Source organism: Bos grunniens, chromosome 8 (assembly GCF_055505025.1).
Source record: "Bos grunniens cultivar Pamir isolate PY7600 chromosome 8, Bosgru_T2T1.0, whole genome shotgun sequence".
Taxonomy (NCBI): domain Eukaryota; kingdom Metazoa; phylum Chordata; class Mammalia; order Artiodactyla; family Bovidae; genus Bos; species Bos grunniens.
The window spans coordinates 42,560,705-42,586,945 of NC_141172.1; the positions used below are offsets into that span (position 1 = coordinate 42,560,705).

The 26,241-nt window shown below is 40.8% G+C and overlaps 1 protein-coding gene across 13 annotated transcripts in view; it reads right to left on the bottom strand.

Annotated features, from left to right (window-relative positions):
* KANK1 (KN motif and ankyrin repeat domains 1) overlaps nt 1-26,241 on the bottom strand; it is a 215,161-nt gene that overhangs the window by 174,954 nt on the left and 13,966 nt on the right. For 3 of the 13 annotated variants that reach the window (XM_086415390.1, XM_086415394.1, XM_086415383.1), the window contains exon 2: nt 23,499-23,599. The exons of 9 other annotated variants lie outside the window; for them this stretch is intronic. The gene's annotated coding sequence lies outside the window, so the exon portion shown is untranslated. Of the gene's footprint in view, nt 1-4,039; nt 4,247-23,498; nt 23,600-26,241 lie in introns of those variants that run through there. One more of the 13 variants, XM_086415385.1, reaches the window with a different exon arrangement.

The window sequence follows — 26,241 nt, forward strand, 5'->3', positions numbered from 1 at the left end:
GCTGACTTTATTTTTTGGAGCCCCAAAATCACTGCAGATGGTGATTGCAGCCATGAAATTAAGAGACGCTTACTCCTTGGAAGGAAAGTTATGACCAACTGAGACAGCATATTAAAAAGCAAAGACATTACTTTGCCAATAAAGGTTTGTCTAGTCAAGGTTATGGTTTTTCCAGTGGTCATGTATGGATGTGAGAGTTGGACTATATATAAAGAAAGCTGAGACCCAAAGAATTGATGCTTTTGAACTGTGGTGTTGGAGAAGACTCTTGAGACTCCCTTGGACTGAAAGGAGATCCAACTAGTCTATCCTAGAGGAGATCAGTCCTGAGTATTCATTGGAAGAACTGATGTTGAAGCTGAAACTCCAACACTTTGGCCGCCTGATGCGAAGAGCTGACTCATTGGAAAAGACCCTGATGCTGGGAAAGATTGAAGGCAGGAGGAGAAGGGAATGACAGAGGATGAGATGGTTGTATGGCATCACCGACTCAATGGACATGAGTTTGAGTAGACTCTGGGAGTTGGTGATGGACAGGGAGGCCTGGCATGCTGTGGTCCATGGGGTTGTGAAGAGTCGTACACGACTGACCAACTGAACTGAACTTAACATAGAGAAGGAGCTGGCATTCTTTCCCAGAGAATCTTCTGCTGGTTGTCTGAACTGAAAAAAACTTCCCCAATAATCATTTTCACTGAGGCTCGCAATATGGTAGAAAGACTACTGATATTATGAAGGTATAAGGCTTCCCTGCTGGCTCAGATGGTAAAGAATCCACGTGCAATGCAGGAGACCTGGGCTTAATCCCTAGGTTGGGAAGATTCCCTGGAGAATGGAATGGCAACCTGCTCTGCCTAGAGAATTCCATGGACAGATGAGCCTGGTAGGCTCCAGTCCATGGCATCACAAAGAGTCAGACATGACTGAGCAACTAACACAGGGATTATCTTAATTGCTTTTCCTTATTTATCCATAAAAATATTCTTTCCTCCATCAAAATACCAATGACATTTTTCACAGTACAAGTAATTCTAAATTTTACAAGGAAATATAAAAGACCCCAAAGAGCCAAAACCATCTTAAGAAGAACAAAGCTGGAGAGATCACAATCCCTGGTTTAAAACTATATACTATAAAGCTACAGGCATCAAAAACAATACGGTACTGACACAAAGTGTCACAGAGACACAGATCAGTGATACAGAACAGAGAGCCCAGAAATGAGCCCACACTTATATGGGCAATTAACCTACAACAAAGGAGCCGGGAATATACAATGGGGAAAGGATAGCCTCTTCAATAAATGGTGTTGGCAGAACTGGACAGCTACCTGCAAAGGAATCGAACTGGACTACTTTCTCATACCACCATCTATAGAAATAAACTCAAAATGGATTAAAGACCTACATGTAAGATCTGAACTCACAAAATTTGTAGAAGAAAAAATAGGCAATCTGCTCTCTGACTGCAGTTTTAGCAGTTTTTGTTTGGATACATTTCCTTAGGCAAGGGCGGGGTGGAGGGGGGGGAGAAAATAAATAAATGGGACTACATGAAACTAAAAAGCTTTTGCTTAGTAAAGCAAACTGTCAATAAAATGAAAAGCCAACTTGAATGAGAGAAGAAATTTGTCAAGAATATATCTGACAGGGGATTAATGTCTAAAATATACAAAAAACTTGGCATCAAAAAAAAAAGAACCCAACTGATAAATGAACAGAAGTTCTGGACAGACCTTTTTTTCAAAAGAAAACATACAGCTGCCCAACAGACATGTGGAAAGATGCTCAACAACACTAATATCAGTGAAATACAAATCAAAATCACAAGGAGCTATCACCTCACACCTGCCAGAATGACTATTATCAAAAAGACAACAAATAATGTGTTGGAGAAGATGTAGAGAAAAAAGAATCCTTGTGAATTGTTAATGGAAATAACTTCCCTGGTGGCTCAGACGGTAAAGTGTCTGCCTGAAATGCGGGAGACCTGGGTTCGATTCCTGGATCAGGAAGATCCCCTGGAGAAGGAAATGGCATCCACTGCAGCAGTCTTGCCTGGAAAATCCCATGGACAGAGGAGCCTGATAGGCTACAGTCCATGGGGTCGCAAAGAGTCGGACACGAGTGACTTCACTTCACTTCACTTCACTTTAACCACTATGGAAAACACTAATTCCTCAAAACCTTAAAAACAAAAATACCACATGACCTAGCAATTCAACTCTTGGATATTTATCCAAAGAAAATAAGAACACTATAGAAAAGATGTATACATCACTATGTTCACTGCAGCATTATTTTACCATTGCCAAGATACGGAAGCAACCTAAGTGCCCATCAATAGATGAATGGATAAAAAGGATGTGGAATGTATATATACAATGGAATTTTGCTCAACCATAAAAAAGAATGAAATCCTGCCATCTGCCACAAGATGGATGGACTTAAGAGGGTATTATGCTAAATGCAATAAGTCAGAGAAAGACAAAAATTGTGTGATCTCAATTATATGTGGAATTTAAAAAACGAAACAAATGAACAAACTTAACTAAACAAAAAGAGTCACAGATACAGAGAACAAACATGTGGTTGCCAGAGGAAAGTAGTGGAGAGGGAGATTAAGAGGTACATACTTTCAGTTACAAAATAAATGAGTCACAGGTATAAAATGTACAGTGTAGGGAATATAGTATATAATATCATAATATCTTTGTATGGTAACAGATCATTAGACATATGGTGATCATTTTGAAAAGTAAAGAAATGTGAAGTCACTATGTTGTACACCAGGAACTAGCATGTGAATTATACTTCAACAGCAAACAAATTCACCAAAAGAGATCAGGCTTGTGACTACCAGAGGTGGGGTTGGGGGTTGGGGGGTGTGTGGGGAGGAGGCTGGATGAAGGTAGTCAAAAGGTATGAAATTCCAGTTATAAGATAAATAAGTAGGAGGGATATAATGTACAACATGATAAATATAATTAACTCTGCTGTGCATTATATATGAAAGCTGTTAACAGAGTAAATCCTAAGAGTTCTCATCACAAGGAAATATACATTTTTTTCCTATTTCTTTAATGTATCTATGTGAGATGACAGATGTTCACTAACCTTACTGTGATAATCATTTCATCATTTATATAGGTCAAATCATTATGCTATGTATCTTAAATATATAAAATTCTGTGTGTCAATTATATCTCAAGAAAACTGAAAGTATTTAAAAAATTCTCTCAAGAAATTATAACAAATTTTTAGTACCTTAATAAAAGAATTTGGCAAAATCAAAGATACATGAGAAATAGTTTTCTTAACTATACATAACCACATGCTATTGAAGTTATGAAGATAGATTATGAATTTCATAGTATGCTGCTGCTGCTATGTCATAGTGTGGAGAACTTTAAAAACAGGATAAATGTTTATCAATATTTCCTACAGTTCTGACTAGGGAAAAAATTTAAAAATGTGAAGTGATCTCGAACTGTTAATCTTAACTATACGACCAGAGTTTGCCATATTGGAAATAAGATTTACATCAATATTCTTTAGCCTAAAACTTCCCACTTTCTCCCCACCACCACTTTGCCCTTTCACAATATTGTAGACTTCGTTAGGCTATAAATGCAGATATAAGAAAAGCATGGTTTACCATTTATATATGGCATTCACCATACAGTAAGAGAATTTTATCATTAGCCTTATCTTTTTAAATTATATGAAAAATCAATTTTACAGGGAGGGGCCTAAAATAAGCCTCTACATATAATAATTAATTCAGAAGCAACATGTCCACAACCAAGACATATCTTGCATTCAACATGGCAGTTCATTTTAATTCACCTCCGCTACCAGTATTTTAAAATTAAGATGTTTCCTGTTCTTAACCCTTATATTCTCACGGTCTTGCACACTCTTTGCCAAAACTTAATATTAAGCTTGTTTTCATTCTTCCAAGGGCTTTAGAATCACCCACTTTTGCAGGGTAAAATATTTCTGAAAACGGAAAAGGTAATTTAGTTCATCAAACTTACCCAGGATTCCCCAAGGCTGTTCTGTGAATTCAAATGCTTTCCCATTGACAACACGTTACAGTAGATTTTCTTGTTCATTGGACCCAGGACACTGGCAGCCTCAGGTTAGAGGGGCTCACAACATTTAGCCAGCAACCTTTTTGTACTGAGTAAAACACAGATTATCAAATGAGCAGCCTACATGTCTGAGGGACTCAGGCTGCAATCTGAGAAGGCTGAAAAAGGACACCGAGAGAGAGCTGCTAATTAATTCTTCTCCTCATCAGCCAGCCCCAAATGCTTCAGACAGCAACTGGTCTGGGAACACAGTTTTGACATCGTCAAGATAATGACTTGATTTGTTCCCAAAACGCTGGAAGAGCTGCCGCAACCCTATCTGGTGAGAACCATTTGTACTCTTTTCTTCCCAAAGCCAGAACCAAGTCTTGCTTCTAAAGACAAGAAACACTTCCTGTCTTTTCTTCAAGCTTGACAGTCAATGGGCTGACTGACAGTGCATTAAAGCTTTATCAACCTGACACTGAATTATGGGCTACTTTAGATTAGCTAAAGCAATATCCGTCCCTGGGTTGCCAAAACAGAATTTCCTGACCAACGGTATTAAAATACAGACATCTTACAATGTGCCAGGAAACAGAATTTAGGACACAAGGTTACCTCACATTAGAGTATTTATTAGGGGGTGGGTGGTGGATAGTGAAAATGACTAAAGAAAAAAAAAAAAGCCGGTGAAAAGCTACAGTGTGCTAAACAGCAGCATCCCTGGCCTCTGCCTACTGGGCGATAGTCCCTCCCATCCCTCCAGGTTCAACTGTAACAACCAAAAATATCTTCGAGGGCCCCATGCACAAGGGGTGCAGTTTGCATACTAAACACAGGCACCAGCTACGGCTGTATATAGGAACTGACGTCTCACTCATCACCCACTCGGGACTGCCTCCACCCACAGGGGCACAGTTTTTCCCAAAGGCCTCAAAGGCTCCACCCATACCAGCAGAAGCACTGTATCAACACATGCTGTTTCTCCTTTCTCACTTCCCACCCACTCCTCCACCCTCTCTGCTCCGGGCCCAGCAGCCATCAAGCTTCTCAAACTGTTCCTGCTGCCAAAGCCATCACATACGACCCACTTCTTGTGGCTCCACAGGATCAGACACCAGTAACTATGCCTTCCTTGAAGTGCACTCTTGAGGGCTTCCTCTGACCTTCCTGACCATCCCTCCAGAGTCTCCTTTGCAGGCTGCCCTTCAGGGTTTAGCCCTCAGCCCTCTCCTCCCCACCCAACCCAGTGGTCATTACCTCACAGCTGCAACGACAATCCATATGGGGGAGATTCACAGAATGCAACTCACTGTGCTCTTCCTCTTTTTCCTGAACTTTAAATTCATATTTAAGCTGACATCTCCCTTTTGATGTCCTATAGCCCCCAGAACTCAATCCAAACTCACTGTCCTCCAGCACAAACCTCCTAGGAGTCATCTCACCTGGTAGCAGCTGGTTTTCTCAGAAGGCTGGGCACTGTACTTCACTCTTCCTCCCCAGTCACCTCTGAAACCTCCACTCTGCCCATCCTGCTCCCACCCCTTGGCCCCTGCCCTTGCCCAGACTAAGACTTCTCCTACCTGGGTATCACTACAGGTGACTCAGTTCTCTGGCCATCCTCACATCCCCCAAGCCGGAGGGAACTTTCCAACCTGTCCTTCTAGTTACATCATTCAACAGCTTAAAACTCTATAATAATTTGCCACTCTTGAGATAGATTTCAATTTCTTAACATGGTCTGCCAGGCCCTTTATAACCTGTCTCCCCATGCCACACCCTCCCATACCCAACTATACCCTCCAATCTGAAATCACAAACTAAACTCACTTTGCTTCTGAAATACAGGATGTTCTCCCCCTCTAGCTGGAACAGCTTCTTGCCCAAGTCCACCACTTCACCTGGCTAACCCCACCTCACCCAACAGGTTTCCACTTAAACTCCTCTGACCCCCACGTCCCACTAAAGTTTCTGGTTTCAAGTGCCCGTGATAGCCTGTTCTTCCCCTATCAGAGCACTGACTCTGCTTATTTGCCTGATTGCCCAACTAAACATGCTGTTCCTCTTCTTTTCACCACTCACCAGCTTCAACCTCGCTTAGTCCTCCCATACAGTATTGGCTGGTCCCTCTGTTAATTGCTAATCTCAAATCTGTTATGACTCATCATCAAAGGTGAATATAAGTAGTAAAATTACAGAATGCCCCTCTCTGTACCAGAAACTATAGTGATAAACACACATATATGAAATGGAACTAATCCTCAAGGGGGGAAAAAAAAACACATCAAAGTGGGCAAACAGCGTAATACGAAATGTTCTGTTTACCAAGCAATAGATCTACAAATGCAAATAAATAAAGGCAGCTTGAAAAAACAGGTGGTTAAGAGATGTGAAATGGAGAAATCATCAGGATGAAGCAGAGAGAGTCTGTAGCCTCCTTCTAGAGAGAAGGATTTGGACTTAGATTTTGAAGGTGGTGAAGGGCAAACTGACAGGCATAGAAATTAACTAAAGAAATGTCAACTTTTGCAACCATCCCAACTCTGTAAAATCAGCTGGCTATATCATGTTATAAACTGCCCCATGCTAGTTTCTGGTAGCACTGAGAGCACGATATGGGATAGTCACTCTCTGGTGGCCTGAGAACTGTAAGGCACAGAGATCTGTGCTGATTCTCCCTCCATAAAAGCAGCAGTGAGTTCAACTTTCTCAAATACCCTGCTGCTGCTAAGTCACTTCAGTTGTGTCCGACTCTGTGCAACCCCATAGACGGCAGCCCACCAGGCTCCCCCATCCCTGGGATTCTCCTGGCAAGAACACTGGAGTGGGTTGCCATTGCCTTCTCCAATGTATGAAAGTGAAAAGTGAAAGTGAAGTCACTCAGTCGTGTCCAACTCTTTGCGACCCCATGGGCTGCAGCCTACCAGGCTCCTCCGTCCATGGGATTTTCCAGGCAAGAGTACTAGAGTGGGGTGCCATTGCCTTCTCCGTCTCGAATACACAATTGGACAGAAATACTAATAAATAGGTTGGGTAAAAATTTACTTCTTGTTACCTCTCATAAAATTTACATACGTGACATTTTAAAATTGGAAAATTTTCAAACAATAACCTTTACATATCATTTATGAAGTCAAAGTGAAAGTGTTAGTTGTTCAGTTGTGTCCAAATCTATCATGACCCCGCGGATTGTAGCTGGCCAAGATCCTCCATCCATGGAATTCTCAAGGCAAGAATACTGGAGTAGGTAGCCATTCCCTTCTCCTGGGGATCTTCCCTACCCAGGGACTGAACCTACATCTCTGGCATTGCAGGTAGTTTCTTTACCATCTGGGCCACCAGGGAAGCCCCACTTAAGAAGTTAGATGTCTTACAAACATGCTTTCATATGATTATTATGGCCATCTTCTGAGAGAAGCAGTATTATTCCCACTTTACAAATGGGAGAGCTGAGGCTGTGATCAGAACAGACAGAATTCTCTTAAATCGGACCCCAAACCCTATGTTCTAAGCTGACTCTCAACATAAGTAACTGAGCAAGAAGTAGCTTTTGCCAAATAGCAACTGATGGCAGAAATCCACCTGTTTGAAAAGGAACCTTTACAGTTATCTATAAGTCAGCAATGTTCCAACTCAAACTAGTTTCTGTCAGTTTAGTTTTTTAAATGGCTGTAGTCTGAGGCAAAACGTGCCTCTTAGGTACTTTTCAGACTCTTTTGTCAATCACGGAGTAACCTTTACTGAAAAGCTTTAAGTTCTCCTCCTTCCCAGAGGGCTGAGAAAAACCCAGAACACTTAAGAATTTGTGTCACTCTTAAATATGCAACTTTAAAAAAAAGAGAGAGGTCCTAGGCTCCTTGGACTTTGAATGGCCTCCTGGTAAGTTGCCTAGGAGAAGACCACATCTATCGAGCAGGTATTACATGCCAAACACGTTGCAACACCGTCTTTCTAAAATTCAGAAACTCTAAATTGGGTACTACTGTTACTTCCATTTTATAGATGGGGAAGCAGAGGCTGAGAAGACCAGAGCCTGTGTTCTTTCCACTCTCTACATCACGCAGGCTTTGCCACTACCTGGCAAACACTGCTCTCAACAGCTCTGCTCTGAGACAAAAAGAGATGAATACGTTAACAAGGGTGGCAGGAAGAAATCCACTCCATAGATGCGCCTATTAAGGGCAAGGTGTTATGTTGAGCGAGAAACTAAAAGGACTGAAAACCTCACAGAGATTGTCTATGTGTTAAAGACACAGCCAAATCAGTGAAAAATAGAAAACAATCCCTCTAAAGTCTCTCAAGGCTCAGCACTACTGACATTGTGGGTTGAGTAACTGTCTGTAGTGGGAACTGTTCTGTACATTGTAGGGTGTTAGAAGCATCCCTGGCCTCTACCCACTTGATTCCCCTGAATCATTAGAATAAAAAACTTCTCCAGACATTGCCAAAAGCCCACTATGGTGCAAATTCACCCCCCACCCATACTGCTTGAAAACCACTGCTCTAATGAGATAGGTGTTGAAATCCACAGAAATAACTGGCTGCTTCAGGGCCTTATCTGCATTAAATGCAAGTCTTTTTTAACATAGTAAGACACAAGCCAACAAATGCAGAACTATCTTAGAAGAAAAAAAAAAAAAAAGAATCCCCCTCAAATTACTCCTTCATAAAGGACATTAGTAGCACTTGAGACAATGTTTACATTCTCTCAGACCTGTGATTTGTTGAAAAATTAATTTATCCTATCTATGCTTTGATCTTTGAGCAAATTATTTCCTGAGACAAGATTTAACTTGTGAGTGCCCTAGAGGCTAAGCAGCTGTCAGAGGGGAAGTGGCATCAAATTCCAGGTGGCAAGCAGAGAGGGGGCCTCCCATCCACCCAAGCAGACCCTGCTCAGAAACACACCAAGTGCCTCCGAGGGGTCCAATTTTCCCATGGAAGATTAGAGGTTCAAACTACAATGCAGCTGAGCTCTGTCTTCAAAGAAGAAACAGCCTATTAAGACATGGGTCTATTTTATATATAAGCACTAGTATTTCCATTATGAAAGCCTTTTTTGTTGTTTTGTTTTAGTTTTAGTTCTTAATTTCACAATAAGGAAGACAGTCAAAACTCAAGTGGTCTCCCTGCTTCTATCCCTCCTTTTTACTAGAAGAGGTAAGGGGGAAGCTTCCAGTCTTCCAAGAGCTTTTGCTCATCTCAGACCTGTCCTGCAAGGTGCATGCTGTCAGCCAGATGGAACTCATGAGCCCTGAATAAAATATTTGTTGTAATAAAAACCACATGCTTGACCTATAGGAATGCTGGCTGCAAACTAAGACCAGAGTTAACTGTGTAATCTGTTCATACTGTGCCTTCTATAGTAGGCAGGATAATCAACCCCCAGACACAAAGATGTCCAAGTCCTCATTCCCAGATCTATGACTCTATGATACGTTACATAGCAAAAAAGGACTTTGAAGATGTGATTATAGTTAAGGACCTTTGAGGATAGGAGACGTCCTTGGGTTATCCATATGGTCCAGTGTAATCATGAATCCCTAAAAGCAGAGAGCGTTTTCTGGCTGTGGTCAGAGAGAGAGAGCAGTAGCAGCAGGAAAAACTCAAAGCATGAAAGGGATGCAACTCACTGATGTGGCTCTGAAGATGGAGGAATGGGGTCATGAGCCAAAGAATACAGGTGGCCTCAAGAAGATGGAAACAACAGATTCTCTCCCAGAACTAGCCCTGCCCACCCATTGATTTGATTTTAGTGAGACCTGTGTTGACCTTGTGACCTACAGAACTGTAAGATAATACATTTGTGTTGTTTTACACACTAAACTTGTGGATTTTATTATAGCAAGGTTAGAAAAATGAATACAGATTTTGGTACCTGGAAGTGGGGTGCTGCTAGAACAGATCTAGAAATATGGAAGTGGCTTTAGATTTGAGCAGTGAGTGGAGCCTGGAAGCCTTCTGGAGAGGACGGTAGAGAAAGTCTAGATTGCCTTGGACAGACCTGTTTGTGGACATATAGATGTTTGTTACTGATTGCTAAGGAGGACTCAGAAAGAAGTGAAGACCGTAGAAGAGAAAGCATAAATCACCTTAGAGAGATATACCTAAATGGTCAAGAGCACAGGAAATCACAAACACCACCATATACCATACTGCCTACTGTGGTCTCAGAAACTGAAGCCCCAGATGGGGGGAGGCCCCTGACAAACTGGGGACACCTCTGCCACCCAGAAGCTTCACTGGACAGACCATCTCACTCTGCAATGCACAAGGCCATTGTCCTCGGAACACTGCTACATCCCAGCCATCTGACCTGGGGCAAACGACCTCTCTGACCTGCATGCAGCGATAATGCACCCATCTCGCAGGACTGTTCTGGGGATTAAATGAGGTCATGCACAGAAAGTCCTTGGTGTGGTGCTGAGTGCAGAGTAGGCACTCCAAAGTATGAGCTATTTTTCTGACCCCGTCTAGAGGGGAAAACAACTGGACAGGAATATATCCTTCCTTTCTCCCACAGAAAAGTCTTCCCTAGAGAATACTTAGGGCCTAAGCATGAAAGAAGAAAACAGAGGCAAACATGGATGCTCAGGAAGCCAGTGCTCCTATAAACCAAAGGCAAGGTTTGAGGACTCAATAGGGCTATTACAAAAAGCAAGGGACAGATGGACTGAGGGCTGGGGAAACTGCCCAAGGAAGCAGAGAAAGACAGAAAGGAGGTTGAGTTGTTCCTGCTGGTGACTCTGTTACTGGAAACTTGCCAGCTGCAGTCTGAGAACACTGGGCAGAGATACTGTGCCATCGCCAGTGCCAACTTGGACAGGAAGTGATGCTGCTGGATCCCACGGTCGAGAGGCAAGCAGGAGGGGGTGAAAGAGGCACCCTTAAAGAAAGGCATCATTTTTAATTCTCCTGCCTGGCTTCCTACCTCAGCCTCCCCTCTTCATCCATGAAATTATAAAACACAACAAAAATTAAAAGACCACAGTTATTCATATAGGGGTAAGACAAAGCAAAATTTTATAGAAACTCATAGAATTTTCTACTGAGAAAAGCTTTTTTTCCTATTGTAAGTTTTTGTTTGTTTGTTTTGTTTTTTAGTTTTGGAGCTTTCATAAAGTTTCTGGGACAAGACATCACTGGGAAGAAAAGAGGCCCTAAAAGCATTTGAATATCTCTTTCTGTCTCTGTACCCTTGATGGTAAATTACAGTAGTTCATTCCCCAAGTGGAGAAGGCAATGGCACCCCACTCCAGTACTCTTGCCTGGAAAATCCCATGGACGGAGGAGCCTGGTGGGCTGCAATCCATGGGGTCACTAAGAGTCAGATACGACTTCACTTTCACTTTTCACTTTCATGCATTGGAGAAGGAAATGGCAACCCACTCCAGTGTTCTTGCTTGGAGAATCCCAGGGATGGGAGAGCCTGGTGGCTGCCATCTATGGGGTCGCTCAGAGTTGGACACGACTGAAGCGACTTAGCAGCAGCAGCAGCAGCATTCCCCAAGATTAACAGTCAATAGTTAAATGTCTGCCAGCAGGCTACTGCATAACTAAAGGGGGGAGGGGAATTCACCTTAGGAATTATTATGACAAAACCAGCACGCAAAGAACTAAATCATTCTCCACTAGTATGTTTATAAAACAGAATATATACATCTGCCAACACAGTCAGCATTTTCTGCCTAAGAGCAGCATTTTCTGCCTTTCTTTTCCTCAAAAAAAATCTCCTGGTGCCTGTTGAGAAGACATCACATCTTACATTACTTTGTTGGCAGTAAAATTCACAGCCTCCCTGGCAATGTAATTAAGGCACACATTTTTATGACCGAAGCACATGTACCCACTGAACACAATAATGCTTTCAAAAAGAACAAACAAGCTTCAAAAGTTCTTCCAACAAGCCCATTGTTTGGGATTTACAAGCTGGAGAAACATACATTTCTACATTACATTTTCTGAATTTCCACCAGTTGGGTAGCTCTAAAGGCTCATTCTTCATACTCCCACTATGATTATTCAGGCCCTTTCCCAGTTAACCCAAACAGGCAGTTATCAAGGCGGATGTATCATCTGGGTGCATATGACAACAGGGCTGGGTCTTTTTATGCCCCCCTTTCTCTGCTCCCCATGCTGCACATCTCTCCTGAACCTTGTGGGTAAACAAAGAGTGGGAAAAGGACTGGGCGACGTATCCCTCTCCTTCTGTGAACCCAAATCTGTGAGCGCTGGGCGTGTCAGCCAATCTCCAGAGCCTCCTAAAAGGCTGATGTGGGCGCACAGTGACTTTGTTTTGCTTTTCGCAAGCCTGGAGACAGGAGGCATGGCTTGGAGACAGTTAGATAATGAACTTAGCCACTGAAAACAAATTCCAGACTGCTTTTTGAACAGCAAAACAACATAATGGGTAGGAACCGTTCCAAGTTCACATGACCTTTGCATCTGCCTCACTTAGTTCATCAGGAACTAGGAATGACACCCTGGTTTTGATCGACTGTGCCAAAAACCAGCCTCTGTTATCCCTGACTTCTCACTAGGCAGTCAATCAGGATAGTCCAGACATCCAAACATGATCAAGGAAAAACTATTTGGGATTCAAATAAGTCAAATAACTCAGACTGGAAGATCAAGTATTTTGAAGGTTAAAATATATATGTATATAAAACTTTCCATTTTATATGTTTCTTTCAGGGCCATAAGAGGTTTCATATAACACTTTAAATCCTATGCGTTATCTCATCTGTTCTTACAAAGATCCTAGTAACTGTCTCCATGTCCATTCTTCAGATGAACAAAGTGAGAAAGGAGAAACTTGGAAAGGTTAAACAACACGCCCAAGTCACAAATCCGCAGACCTAAACTCTGATCCTAAATTCACACTCTTAACTCAGGATTAACGTCTATGATACACCGTTATGAGCAGCAGATTCTTAAAACAGCTATGATTCGTCCAAACTGTCCTGCAGGTTCAACGAATTTTACTGACAATATTAATTATTGTCTCCTTTTTTCAACAATCTTTATTCCTATGTTATGAAAACCTCACATACCCATCTTTGCCTCTGACTGGCCATCAGTCACAGTATCTTCTTGGCACTGGCTTCAAAGCAATGCAAATATTCACAAGCGCCTTTCTTGTCAAAGAGTTACCATCACTGCAGGACAAAATCCAATTTCAAAACGTTCTGACCAGCAACCACACAGTGCCAGACACTCCACCATCTTCAGAAAGTTACCTAGGGACTCTGCTCACAGCTACCTTCCTGCCCCCTCCTACGGCTGTGTACACAAGCTTTATCATAACCACAATGGCCAGTTTTGCTTTCTGGCTAAGAGAAACAATATGCACAGTTGACCGAGATGCTACCATGGGTAAGGAAATCTCTGATCTACTCTAGAAAACTGCAAGTACATTTCTTCATAATAAACTCAAGCAGTTTTACCCACTTCCAAGATGTTTTAAAACCAGTGATTAAGAGTGAATTTTAATCATAGGCTTAACCAGCAAATTGTATGCTCAAGCCAAGTAGCTTGGTGAAGACTTTCAAATAAGAAATGTTTAGCTTCTGAGTATCAGCTATATATCTAAACATAAAACAAAACAACTGGAAAGTAGCATAGTTGTTGTCACGGGGAGTGGAGGGGAATTAAGGAGTTAGTATTTAGTGGGTTTCTGTTTGGGAAGATGAAAATATTCTGGAGATGGATGCTGGTGACGGCTGCACAGCCATGTGAATATACTTAATACCACTGGATTGTACACTTAAAAATGATATTAAAAAAACATAAAACAAACAGGAAAACGTATGCTAGCATTCAAGTGACTGCTTCTTTTTTGAAATTTCTCACTTATAAAGGGAAATGAGGCTACAGCAGCACCTTTTAAAACAAACCTCTGGAAGACCCTGGGCCCACTCCAGGCATTACAGGGAAGATTTTAAACCCAAGTTTTAGGTCCAGAGTTCCTAAAGGGAGAGGAGCACTCTCAAATTACTGTTCAATCTATACACACTGTAATGTCTAAATGAAGCCAAAGTTTCCTGAGAGTCCTCTGAGGAGAGGACTGACCACGGGGGCTCGGAACAGCTCACTCATCAGTTTACAGTCCTGTTATGGACTAAACATCTGTGTACCCTCCAGACTCACACGCTGAAGCCCTACTCTCCAGTGTGACTGTATCTGGAGAGGGGCCTCTAAGAAGTAATTAGGTTTAGATGTAGTCCTGAGGGGGAGCACCATGATGGGATTAGTGTCCCTTCAAGAAGAGGAAGAGGCCAGAGCCCTTCCTCCTTCCACACAAGAGGACACTGCAAGAACACAGCCTTCCACAAGCCAGAAAGTGGGCTCTCACCAGAACCCAACCACGAGGCACCTTGATTGGGCCCCCCACCTTTCAGAACTGTGACAATGTCTCTTAAGTAACTCAGTCTGCAGTATTTTGTTACAGCAGTCTGAGCTAAGACAAGTCTACTTCATAATATATCTGTGCTTGCACCCATAGTCAATGTTTTAAACTCATTAAAACAGTTTCTGAAATGCTTCACTCATGAGTATGCATTACACCTCAGGTGGCCACCTAAACAAGTTCTCTTCTTTCTCACTGTCACAATATTAATATGGCAGCAGTCTGGCTCACACAGACACACACAGAGAAGTGGCAACTGTTTTTTCCATTTTACAGTCTATTCGGAGCAACACTGAGGAGAGGTGCCAAAAGGCTGTCATGGTTCAGAATGAAAAGGTCTCCGGTTCACTGAGTCTCTTTTCTCATCTCAGATGGATAAAGGCTTTTCACTGGAGGAAAATCACCAATGTGACTTGCACTACAGCTGACTACTGATCATGTATTTTCATCACCTGAGAATGAACTAAGCTCATCTCAAACGACTTAGTGTTCCCACAATCAAGTCTCTTCAACTCTCAAAGCTGAGTTTTGCTGTGCAATTGTTGACCTATGTAATCACTTTTTTTCTCTCCCTCAAGGCTAAATATTCTGATGTGTAAGCCAGTTTTGATGCCAAAGGTGAATAATTAAGTACCTCTTACCCTTGTTTTGGCATCCTGCTTCCTACTCATTGGAAAAAATAAAGCAAGCTTTGAGTTAGAAAACTATGACCTTACCTAGGGTGGTGTACTTCTTTTTACACTATATAAAATTCTGATTGGTTTCCTTTAAAATTTACATAATTCAAGCGTTAGTGAAAAATTGATGATTAACATCAACAATAAAATAAAAATAAAAATTTAATCTTCCCTAATACAAAAATATGTTGGAAAACTTTTAACAATTAGAATAATGTTACAAATAAAATACAAATAGCTCAGCAGAGCCACAGAACAGAAACAGACACAAAAGCATATGGGATTTTGTATATTGTAAAGGTAGGTAGCATCTGCAATCAAAAAAAGAGAAAGAAAAATGAATTATTAATAAATACTGGGAAAACCAGCAGCCATCTGAAAAAGGTAAACCTGACATCCCTACTTCCTAAAATAAATTTAAGATGGATTAATAATTTAATTATAAAAATGGAAACCACAGAAGTACTAGGAAAAACCCAGGTAGAATATATAAAAATATATATTTTATAAAATACAGAAAGATATATGTTATATAAATATATATTTTATAAAACATACAAAAATATATATTTTAGACTGGAGAAGACTTTTTTCCCTTTATGGCATTCAATTCAAAGGCTTTCAAACAAGCAGTTGGTAAATTCACCTACCTGAAGAAATGCAACATAATCCAAGTCCAAAAAATGAAATAAACTGTGAACAACTCCAATTCTTATTACCAAAAAAGGTCCTATTTCCTTCATAAATAAAGTGTCACAACTTGAAAACTAACAGCCCAGTAGCAAAGGATAAAATAGTTCACAGAAAGGTAAACACAAATGGCTTTTCTAGACTCATAAAAAGATATTCAACTCTTAAGACAAAGGCACATTAAAACCACATGAAATACCATTTTTCACTTATCAAACTGCCAGAGATTAAGCAGTTTCATAACATAATATGTTGGCACAGATGTGGGAAAAGGTACTTTCATACCTTGCTGGTGATAATTATACATAGTAGCACAATTTTTATGGAAGACATTTGGGGCAATATTTATTACAATTATGTATGTGCGTGCTCAGTCGTTGTCTGACGCTTTGCAACCCCACAGACTGTAGTTAGTTAGGCTCCTCTGTTCATGGAATTTTCCAGGCAAGAATGCTGGAGTGGGTTGCCATTTCCTTCTCCAGGGGATCTTCCCAACCCAGGGACTGAACCTGCATCTCCTGTGTTTCTGGCACTCCTGTGTCTCTTTACCACTGCACCACCACAAATCCTTTCACTAATTCCATATTCAGAATTTGTCACATGTGAACAAAACAATGTTTATGCAAAATTATCTCTTGCACCATTGTTACAAACAGCAAAATCAATAGGAAATAGAGTCAACAAAACCCAGAGTATCTGTAAAAAGAAATACTATGCTGTTGTGTTTAAAACTATAAAAATATAGGAGAAATTGTACCTACACCACGGAATCTCCAGGTATGATTACATGAAAAAAGAAGGTGCATAACAAAATGTAAAGAATGGTATAATTTGTGACTTTAAAGGGGAAGAGAATACGAGAATAAACCCATATTCGATTTTATATACAGACAGAGTACTTCTGAAAGGAATGGCACTGACTGTCTCTGAGGAGGGAATGTGGTGGCCAGGCAGGAACTGAGAGGCTTTTCACTTTGCTCTTTTAGGAGGAGCCTGGTGGGCTATATATAGCCCATGGGGTCACAAAGAGTTAGATATGACTGAGCGACAGCACACACACTCTCCTTTAAATTTGAGTCATGCATTATCCACTTGAAAATTACTTTTTAATTCAATACAATGGTCGTAAGTAAAGCTGAAGAATTCAACCCAACATTGAAAAAAAATAGACAAAGATCTAGGAGAAAAAGGTAAGAAAATTGAAAGGACTGCTCCAGAAGATCAATATTTCAATCAAGAAAAATTCAATCAAGAGAAAAAGTTATCAAAGGTAATTCAAGAAATTTTCCAATAATTGAAAAACATAAGTTTCTAGATTGGGAAGGCAATTCTGTGTCCAGAAAATTTAATGAAAATAGATCAATGAGACTACCTCGGACAACCAGCTGAGCCACAAGTGAAAAGTGAAGTCACTCAGTCGCGTCCAACTCTTTGTGACCCCGTGGACTGTAGCCCACCAGGCTCCTCCGTCCATGGGATTCTCCAGGCAAGAATACTGGAGTAGGTTGCCATTTCCTTCTCCAGGGGATCTTCCTGACCCAGGGATTGAACCCAGGTCTCCAGCATTGCAGGCAGACGCTTTAACCTCTGAGCTACCAGGGAAGCCCATAAAAGACACTAAAAACTTTCAAAGAGAAGAAAGGGAAAAGTTCCAGCTTTCATAAAAGGCTGGAATTTTTGCAAGAAATCTTGTCAGTTATGAAGGAAAAGATTTCCAAACCAGAAAAGTACATTTAGCTAAACTATCAAGAGTGTGGGAGTTAGGTGGTATGACTTAAAGACATGCCAAATTTCATGAAAATGTATCTCCCATGTAAATCTTCTCAGAAGCTGCTGGCTAATGCCCTCCACCAAGAGAAGAGACCAAGAGACACCACAAGGAAAGGACACATCATGGGATCCAGGAAACAGGAATAAGGGCCATCTCCGGGCTGATAGGCACACTTCATAAGGAATGCCTTCAGAAGGAAAGGATCAGACAGCTATCCTGAGGTCTTTAAACATAAAGAAGAAGGTTGGGCTTCAATCTGGGTGTGAATCAGTGAGAGGTACATAAATCTAACCATTCTTAACTCTGGGTGAGAAAAAGGTGTATTTGAGGAAGGAAATGTCATTTGAATGACACATCTTAGTTATGAACGATTTTCACAGTCACTATAATCTAAATGTTATATATTAATCAAATTAAGCAACTAGGTTTACATTAGGAAGATTTTAGAAAAGACTCCATGGGAGATATTATGAGTTACAGTTTCATCTTCCACAGTATGAAGACAGGAAACAATACTCAAATTCAGATTTTAAAAAATCAAGAAATGACAGAATAAGCATATTTTCTCAAAACACTGTCATTTTCACAGTCACAAGTATCACCATTTTCAACAACATTAGGAGAAAAACAGATTTCTAAGTAGTTTTCTGTAAGGAGAAGGAATCAGGGGAGAAAAATAGGGCAGAGGGGCTTCTATTTTCATTTACAGGCCTTACAGGGTAATTTAACTTTTTAAAGTATATATACACAAACATACAAAACATTGACATTTTCCATAGAGCCAATATTCATGTTTTGTTTTTTTTAAACACATGAGACTCAATGATGGGCTAATCTGCATTACCAATGTAATAAAATCCACATTTCAAATAGCATCTAAGAACAACCTATGGTTTTTAGGTGACTGGTGCTGGTACTGTTCACCAACTCCAATCTGAGGCTTGGGGACATGGGCATCCCCAGGTTGACCCATTCATTAGGAGAATGCCTCAGACACAAGGTCAGATGGATAGACTCTTTGAAGGTGTTCCCAGTACTCTTGTGATTTCCATTACCTCATTCTTATGAGAGGTGAAGTTAAGGATGTGTGTGGGTTTGAATGCAAGACTTGATTAAAAGCAACTTGAATAGGAAACTGAACTGATTTGTAAGAAACAATGGCTTTAGGTAATCAGATTTTTTAAATAAATGGAAACTACTGATCCTCTGAGTGACAAACTCAATTTGTTGAAAAAAACAAAAACACCAGTTGTGGGCTTTCCCAGTGGATCAGTGGTAAAGAATCTGCCTGCCAATGCAGGAGACACAGGTTTGATCCTTGATCCAGGAAGAATCCACATGTCTCAGAGCAACTAAGCCCATGTGCCTCAACTATTGAGCTTGTGCTTTGGAGCCTGGGAGCCATAACTACTGAGCTCACCTGCCTCAGTTACTGAAACCTATGTACCCTAGAGCTCGTGATCTGCAGCAAGAGAAGCCACCACAATGAGAAGCCCCTGAACCGCAATGAAAATGCAACTAGAGAAGAGCCCACATGGCAGCGAAGACGTGACACAGCCGAAAATAAATACATAAAATTTAAAAATTACATATGAAAAAACATTGTGTGGTTACTAAAAGAGTCACTGCAAAATTCCCATTTTCAGTTCTAATGCTTAATTAGCAGCCACAGGAGCAGGGAAATTGGCACAAGCCTTGAGGCTTACACTCCTAGATCACGTGGCTAACATCACCACACGCCTGCTTAAATAAAAGTACATTTACTAGAATTATTAACTCACATTTGACCAACTCATGAATGTGATGTTTTGCAGATTTTTTTAAGCATCTTTGTGACAGAACTTGCTCAAATTGAAAAGAGGTTTCTCTAAAAATTTCAAGCAAAACTGAAGTTCTAGGAAGACACTTAGGCCTATGGCTTTAGACACCCCTAAAACAACTCTCATCTTAAAAGCACATGCTAGGGCATCAGTTAGGTATCCAGACTGAACAGCCTTCTGTTAATTTAATCCTCCCTGGTTTTAGCCAACAATTCCTCTTATCGAACTGGAGCAAGAAATTGCTCAAATTTTCTGTCAGAAATAAAGGCCCTTGGGTTTAAGAAGCAAGAATTTGGGATTGACTAGCCTAAGAAGTGCTGCAATTCATGGGGTCGCAAAGAGTTGGACACAACTGAGCAACTGAACTGAACTGACTGAGCCTAAGAAGTAGACAATGGTAGTTTACAAGTACATTAATATCTGTATAAGTACAATTCAATCAAATAAAAGCCTATGAAGAGATAACATAATCAAAATTGCTGTTTCAGAATACTGACCAAACCAGTAAGCACACTGCCTGAAACAATCATGACAACCTGGATGAAAACTCAAAAGAAAATCAGCTATAAGCTAAGACAAACAACTCTCTGATAAACTGTGACTTCTTTGTAGAACAGAAAAGAATTCTTACACACCGATTACTCTAAAGGTTACTTGAATGGTCTAACAATAAAAGGCATAGTTCTTCTCCAAAAATAAAGAAAAAGAACTACAAAGCAACTTATCAACAAATGAAAGCTAGTAGTAGTAGTGTTAGTCGCTCAGTCCTGTCCGGCTCTTGCGATCCCATGGACTTAGCCCACCAGGCTCCTCTGTCCATGGGATTCTCCAGGCAAGAATACTGGAGTGGGTTGCCATTCGCTTCTCCAGATCTTCCTGTACCAAGGATCCAACCTGAGTCTCCTGTATTGTAAGCAGATTCTTTACCATCTGAACTACAGGGAGGGGAGACAGAAAAGGAGGGAAATGATTGTTATTATTTTACCTATATATTGAAACACAGAATCACTATTAAAGTTAAGCATAAAACTTAGTTCCTGGCATCCTGGGAGCCAAAGCATAAATGGAAACTGGATGAGGTACACAACTTTCATGACTGGGAAAAAAAAGTCCCAGTTCATCAGAGAAATACTGTAAACACTTTTCAAACAGAGAACTAAAACATACACTTCCTCCTTGGAGGGATTCTGAATGGCACAGCAAATCCTCATCAGTAGTTTATTCAACAATAAAGATGTATTGGGGAATGTAAATTGGTACAGCCACTATGGAGAACGGTATGAAGATTCCTTAAAAAACTAAAAAGAGAACTACCATAAGACCCTCAATCCTACTCCTGGGCACTTATCTGGAGAAAAACAGGATCTGAAAGGATTCATGCACCCCAATGTTCACTGCAGCACTGTTTACAATAGCCAACACACAGAAGCAACCTAAATGTCCATCAACAGAGGAATGGATAAAGAGTATGTGGTACATACATACAATGACATGTTACTCAGTCATTAAAAAGAAAGAATGCTATTTGCTATGACCTAGAGATTGTCATACTGTGTGCAGTCAGTGAAAGAGAACTATCATATGATATCCCTTATATTCAGAATCTAAAAAGAAATGATACAAATGAACGAAACAGATTTAGAGAACGCATTTACAGGATTGGGGGAGGGACTAGTTAGGGAGTTTGGGATTGAAAGGTACACACCACTATATCTAAAATGGATAACCAAGAAGGTCCTACTGTATAGAACAGGGAATTCTGCTCAACCCTTATGTGGCAGCCTGGATGGGAGGGGAGTTTGGGGGAGAATGGATACATGTATATATACCACTGAGTCACTCTGCTGTGCAGAAGAAACTATCACAATACAAAATAAAAAGTTTTAGAGACCTCCTTGGTGGTCCACTGGTTAAGACTTCACCTTCCAGTGCAAGGGATATGGGTTTGATCCCTAGTCTGGAAGCTAAGATTCCACTTGCCTTGGGGCCAGAAAACCCAAAACACAAAGAACAGAAACAATATTGTAACAAATTCAATAAAGACTTACCAAAAAAAAAAAAAAAAATCCATTAAATGCTTTCTACATTTTCAGGCTCTGTTCTGGAAGTCTGATATATATCAGCCAATGAATCAGATAAAGATCCCTGCCCTGGGGAAGCCCATAACCTACGGCAGTAGATGGACAGTAACCATCCTAGGTAAAGTTAGTATGCTATAGGGGAAAGAAAAGGAAGAGCTAGGCAAAGAGGGTCAAGAGAAGGCAGATTATAATCTGAACAGTTAACGTACTGAGATGGTGCCATCTGAGCAGGACTCAGCATGAACAAGCACAGAGATAAGAAGAGCAGCCTGTGCAAAGGCCCTGAGGGCAAGTACGTAGGCATCCCTGAGGAAGAACAAAGAGCTGCCGCTGCTGAGCACAGGAGCAGGAAGAGTGCTGGAAAGGATGCTAGAGGGTAACCAGGGGCCAAGAGGTCAAGAATGCCACGGGGTTCACTGAAAAAACTTCTCTTACAGAAACAGGAAGCCAAGAAAGGGTTTGAGGAGAAAAGTGTCTCATCTGACTTCTGTTTTTAAGGGACCACTGTTGAAGCAGGGAGACCAGTCGTGAGGCTGCTGCAGTAATCTAGGGAGGAGAGAATGATGGCAGTGGAAAAGGGGGAAGAGGCGACAGGTTCTGGATATATTTCTAAGGTGGAGAGGAAAGAACAGAGGGCAAACACAGCCACAGTTTGGGGGTATTTACCATCTATCAAGGAAGACTGTGATAAGAATGAGTTTGGGGGGAAACCAGGAATTCCATTTCAGCCCTGCCAAGCTTGAGGTGGCTATCAGACATCCAGGTGGGAACACCAGGAGGCAGTTGGACATGTAAGTGTAATGTTGGGAAAAGAAGTCACAGCTGGAGAAATGAATGTGAGAATAATCGGAATATGGATGATACCTAAAGCTTTGAGGCTGGATGAGATCACCAAGGGAGCAGATGTCTAGAAAAAGAATCAAGGATTGAGCCCTAACCATCCGTGCAGCACCCCCACACACACACCTTTCCAAAATCATAGCTATGAAGAACTGGCAAAGATAACTGAAAAGGAGTGGCAAGTAAGCCAGGAGTAGAACTAGCAAATGTACAAAAAAGTTTAACATGAGCATACTTTATATTATCCATCAACAACAGCAAAGTTGTATCATCAAGTCAGAGTTCAAGGGAGGCACTTTCAAGGCGAAGCTACCGCACTGCAGTCCAGAGTTTTGGCCAATTCTGCATGATTACTACAATCCGTACACACCAGTGGAGAGTAACGAAGGATAAGCCAGGACAGGTCAGGGGCAGGAGGTCAGGACAACACAGGCAGACAGGCACTGTGAGCCCAAGGAGAATATCAGAGTTCGGAGAGTAAGCTGGATGAGAAGCCAGAGTAGCTTGTTGGGAAACACCAACTTCAACCCCCCAAATTAGCCTGCAGTCCCTTCTTGACCCGTCCCTGCAGAAGTGTCTATTACATTGTTTTCATTCTGCCAGTTCAATCCAACTCTTGGTCCTGGGCCTGGAAATCAGATCCCATGGCACATCAGGAGCCCCTTCCTCATTATCAAAAGGCCAGAAAGAGTTTCGCCCTGAGTGCAAGTGACAGAGACCCCAGGAATCCCCTAAGCACACACATCTGCTTGTGAGAACAATAAAGGGGACAAAGAGCACCGAAAGGGGTGTTCTCCCCACCCTACTCCACCTCCTCTTCCTTCCTCTCTCTCTCTGCGAACTTCATATAAGTAGGCCCTCTTAAAATGTTTAACTGTACCAAGTAAACATAATATATGTGTTTATATACAACCTTGTTCCAAAAAGGGCATCAGGCAACCTTCAAAACTAGACTAACTTACCTTAATTTTAAAAACAGAAAAAAAAAAAAAAATGAGAACAAGGGAAAAAAGAGTGGAGCAGTAAATGAGGCATCCACCAGTTAGCAAAAATGACTATCATGAAGTTCTACACGGCAGTTTAACAGTGCGATATATACTTGAAGAAAGCAATAAGGAAACTGCATCTCTTACAAGAGTCACAGTGTTCAGTCAAATATTCTTCCAAGCAAAGTCCCAGCACCGCCTGATAGGGAGACCTAGGACAGCTTTTCCAATGGTTCTTCAGCAAAAGGCTGTTGAGAGACACAAAAGAGCTCATATGTGTGAGAGGTTCCTGTGGCGTTTCTTAAACTCTTCACTATCCCTCGATACAAGCAAAGGACATCACATATATGATTCATTAAAAGACATTAGAAGTTAAAGAAAAGTGCAGCATTCCAAGAACCCAGTGCTCTGATGGAACTGGCGTGTAAGATTCTTTAGAATTTCATCGATGAGCCCTAGTTCTGTTTTCATGAGCAGCTGGGGCAGGCAAATGCTTAGGAAGAACCCCAGAGTGCAACAGTCAATGTCACCAATCAAGGATCCACTTACTATAAAAGTCAGCCAAGCAGAAGAAATCTCAGCATTCGCATAAAAATTACAGAAACTATCCAAGATTCTTGCCTCAACAGATTGCCCCCAACTTCATGCAAAGGCTGTGAGGGTAAACATGTAGGAATGAGCAAGCTTCCCCAACTCTGAAAGAGCTCTGAATTTTTCCACCATGTAGATGGTGAATAGACAACCAAGGCACTGAAGTTCTGCATCTCGCAATAAGTACGGTTATAATTTGCCTTCTTTCTTTAAAGGATTCTGATTTTATATTTTTTAAATAAGACAGAAATTTCACTTGTGAGAGAATATTTACTAAGCCCCAACAAATTTTAGTTTTGCCAAAAGGCCCCTTCTCTACTCTTCTTTTGACAGAACCATCTGCCTTTAATTGACTAGCAAGACCATATCAATACAGATAAACAAAAAACAATGACCAATAAGACAGCAGTAGTACATGGAAAATTAAGAAATAAAAGTCCAGAAAGTAAAAGAGTCATTTCTAGATTAAAATATAGATCGAGACCCTTGAAAAACCATGAGTGGAAAGTTACCAAACTGTGGGTATAGCTCTGCAGTTCATAAAAGATTCATCAGTCCCAAGCAAAAACTAGACTTGTTTCCCAGATCTAGACAGATTTCTGAAGCATAACCTTTTCAAAAATACACATTTAGTCAATTCCGAAAGCCATTCCTAAATCAGCATCCTGGCTGTTAAACTTCTTTGAATTAAACACAGTTTTCCACTATGGTAGATTCTGTTGTTGTTTCAGTTATTTGCTGTCCTCCCCATAAGAGGATTACACCTCCTGTGCCATGTGACTTACAGAGGCTCCAGATGGAAGAATTAATTACACGTCCTACCCTATTGTTAGCAGGCTTAGCCATGTGACTTGTTTCAACAAACTGGATGTGACTGGAAGTAGCATATACGCAGAAGCAGTAATAGTCATGAATGGACTGGTCGTTTCCTTTCTTGCCCTCATGAGACTATGTCCCAGACTGTGCGGTAGCTCCACAGGCCTGGATCTAGAGCAAAGACCAGCCTTGGAGCAGAGCCAGAGCTGTCATGTAATGTGAACAAGAAATTAAAATATGTTGTTTTAAGCCATTAAGCATCATCTACTCTTAGACATGAAACCAATGCTTCCTTTAAAAAAATGTTTTAAGGCTCAATGAAATATTAATACTCAGAGCAGCCTAATAAAGGCAGATGAACAAGTAGGTTTTAGTGCCAATGAATTTTCATGCTAACCATCTGCATAAGAATACAATAAACTGAAAATAACACTCTGGCTTTTTTAAAGTTTTTACCTTATAAATATGTGCTTTAGGGGGAAGCGGAAAACTTAAGTTACTTGTTTGACCTTTAGAAGATCTTGTTGAAAACAATAGTAGGTTCAAAGAAGATAAGGTTCAAACAGCTCACCCTTCCCCAGGTATGTAATTAATCTCTAACTGATGTGGGGATAAAACAAGAATCAAGGTTATAAACGTAACTGGCATACCAGTCTCCTTGCAAAACAAGGAAATGTAACTGCCTAATATTTTATGGTATGTAGAAACCATTCTTTTCAAAGTCTAGGTCAGATTCATTTTAATTTTTAGTATTAGTCCCTACCTGGAAATCGTAACTCATCAGATATAAGATTTGATGATGCAAATAATTTTTCAAATGATCAATTAGGATAGAACTTAATGAAAATTATTAGATGTCTCTATTTTTTTTTCTAAAAGCCAAAGAAAAATAATGCCCAAAGTTAATATTCCTCTCATAGTTATTCTGATAAAAATATATATGAATTCACCTAAAAACTTAATTTCTGAAGGAAAAATATTCAACACCACCTCTTACAAATTTGTGATGAGGTCCTGGCAAGCTACAAGTCCAGAGAAACTCAGAACATGTACTAAGACTAAGCTGACAAGGTGTCATATTCATAGGTTATAGTAAGAGTCTGTTTAATTGGGAGGAAACAAGTGGGGGAAAAAAAGAAAGAAAAAAAAGGCACACTAAGAAGGTGCCTAATGAAAAGTGAAGGGTAATTCTAAAAAACCCCATTCAGGAATAAACCATTTTCTTCCCACATACATTTCCCCTTTTTGAAAAATCCACCCAGCCTCAGCCTTGGCTGTTCTGTGTTTTCTGTGTGATCCCAGACGCTGACCACAGCTGACAGGACCACACAACAGTTCCCATTCTCAGAGGGGAAAAGGAGGCCTAGGCAAAGCTGATCCACCAGGAATGAGAGAGAGCTAAGAAGAGAGGACCATATGGTACAAAAACTTAGGCTTGAAATGGGATGTCATGATACGCAAGGACTGTAGTGCCATTCTCTAC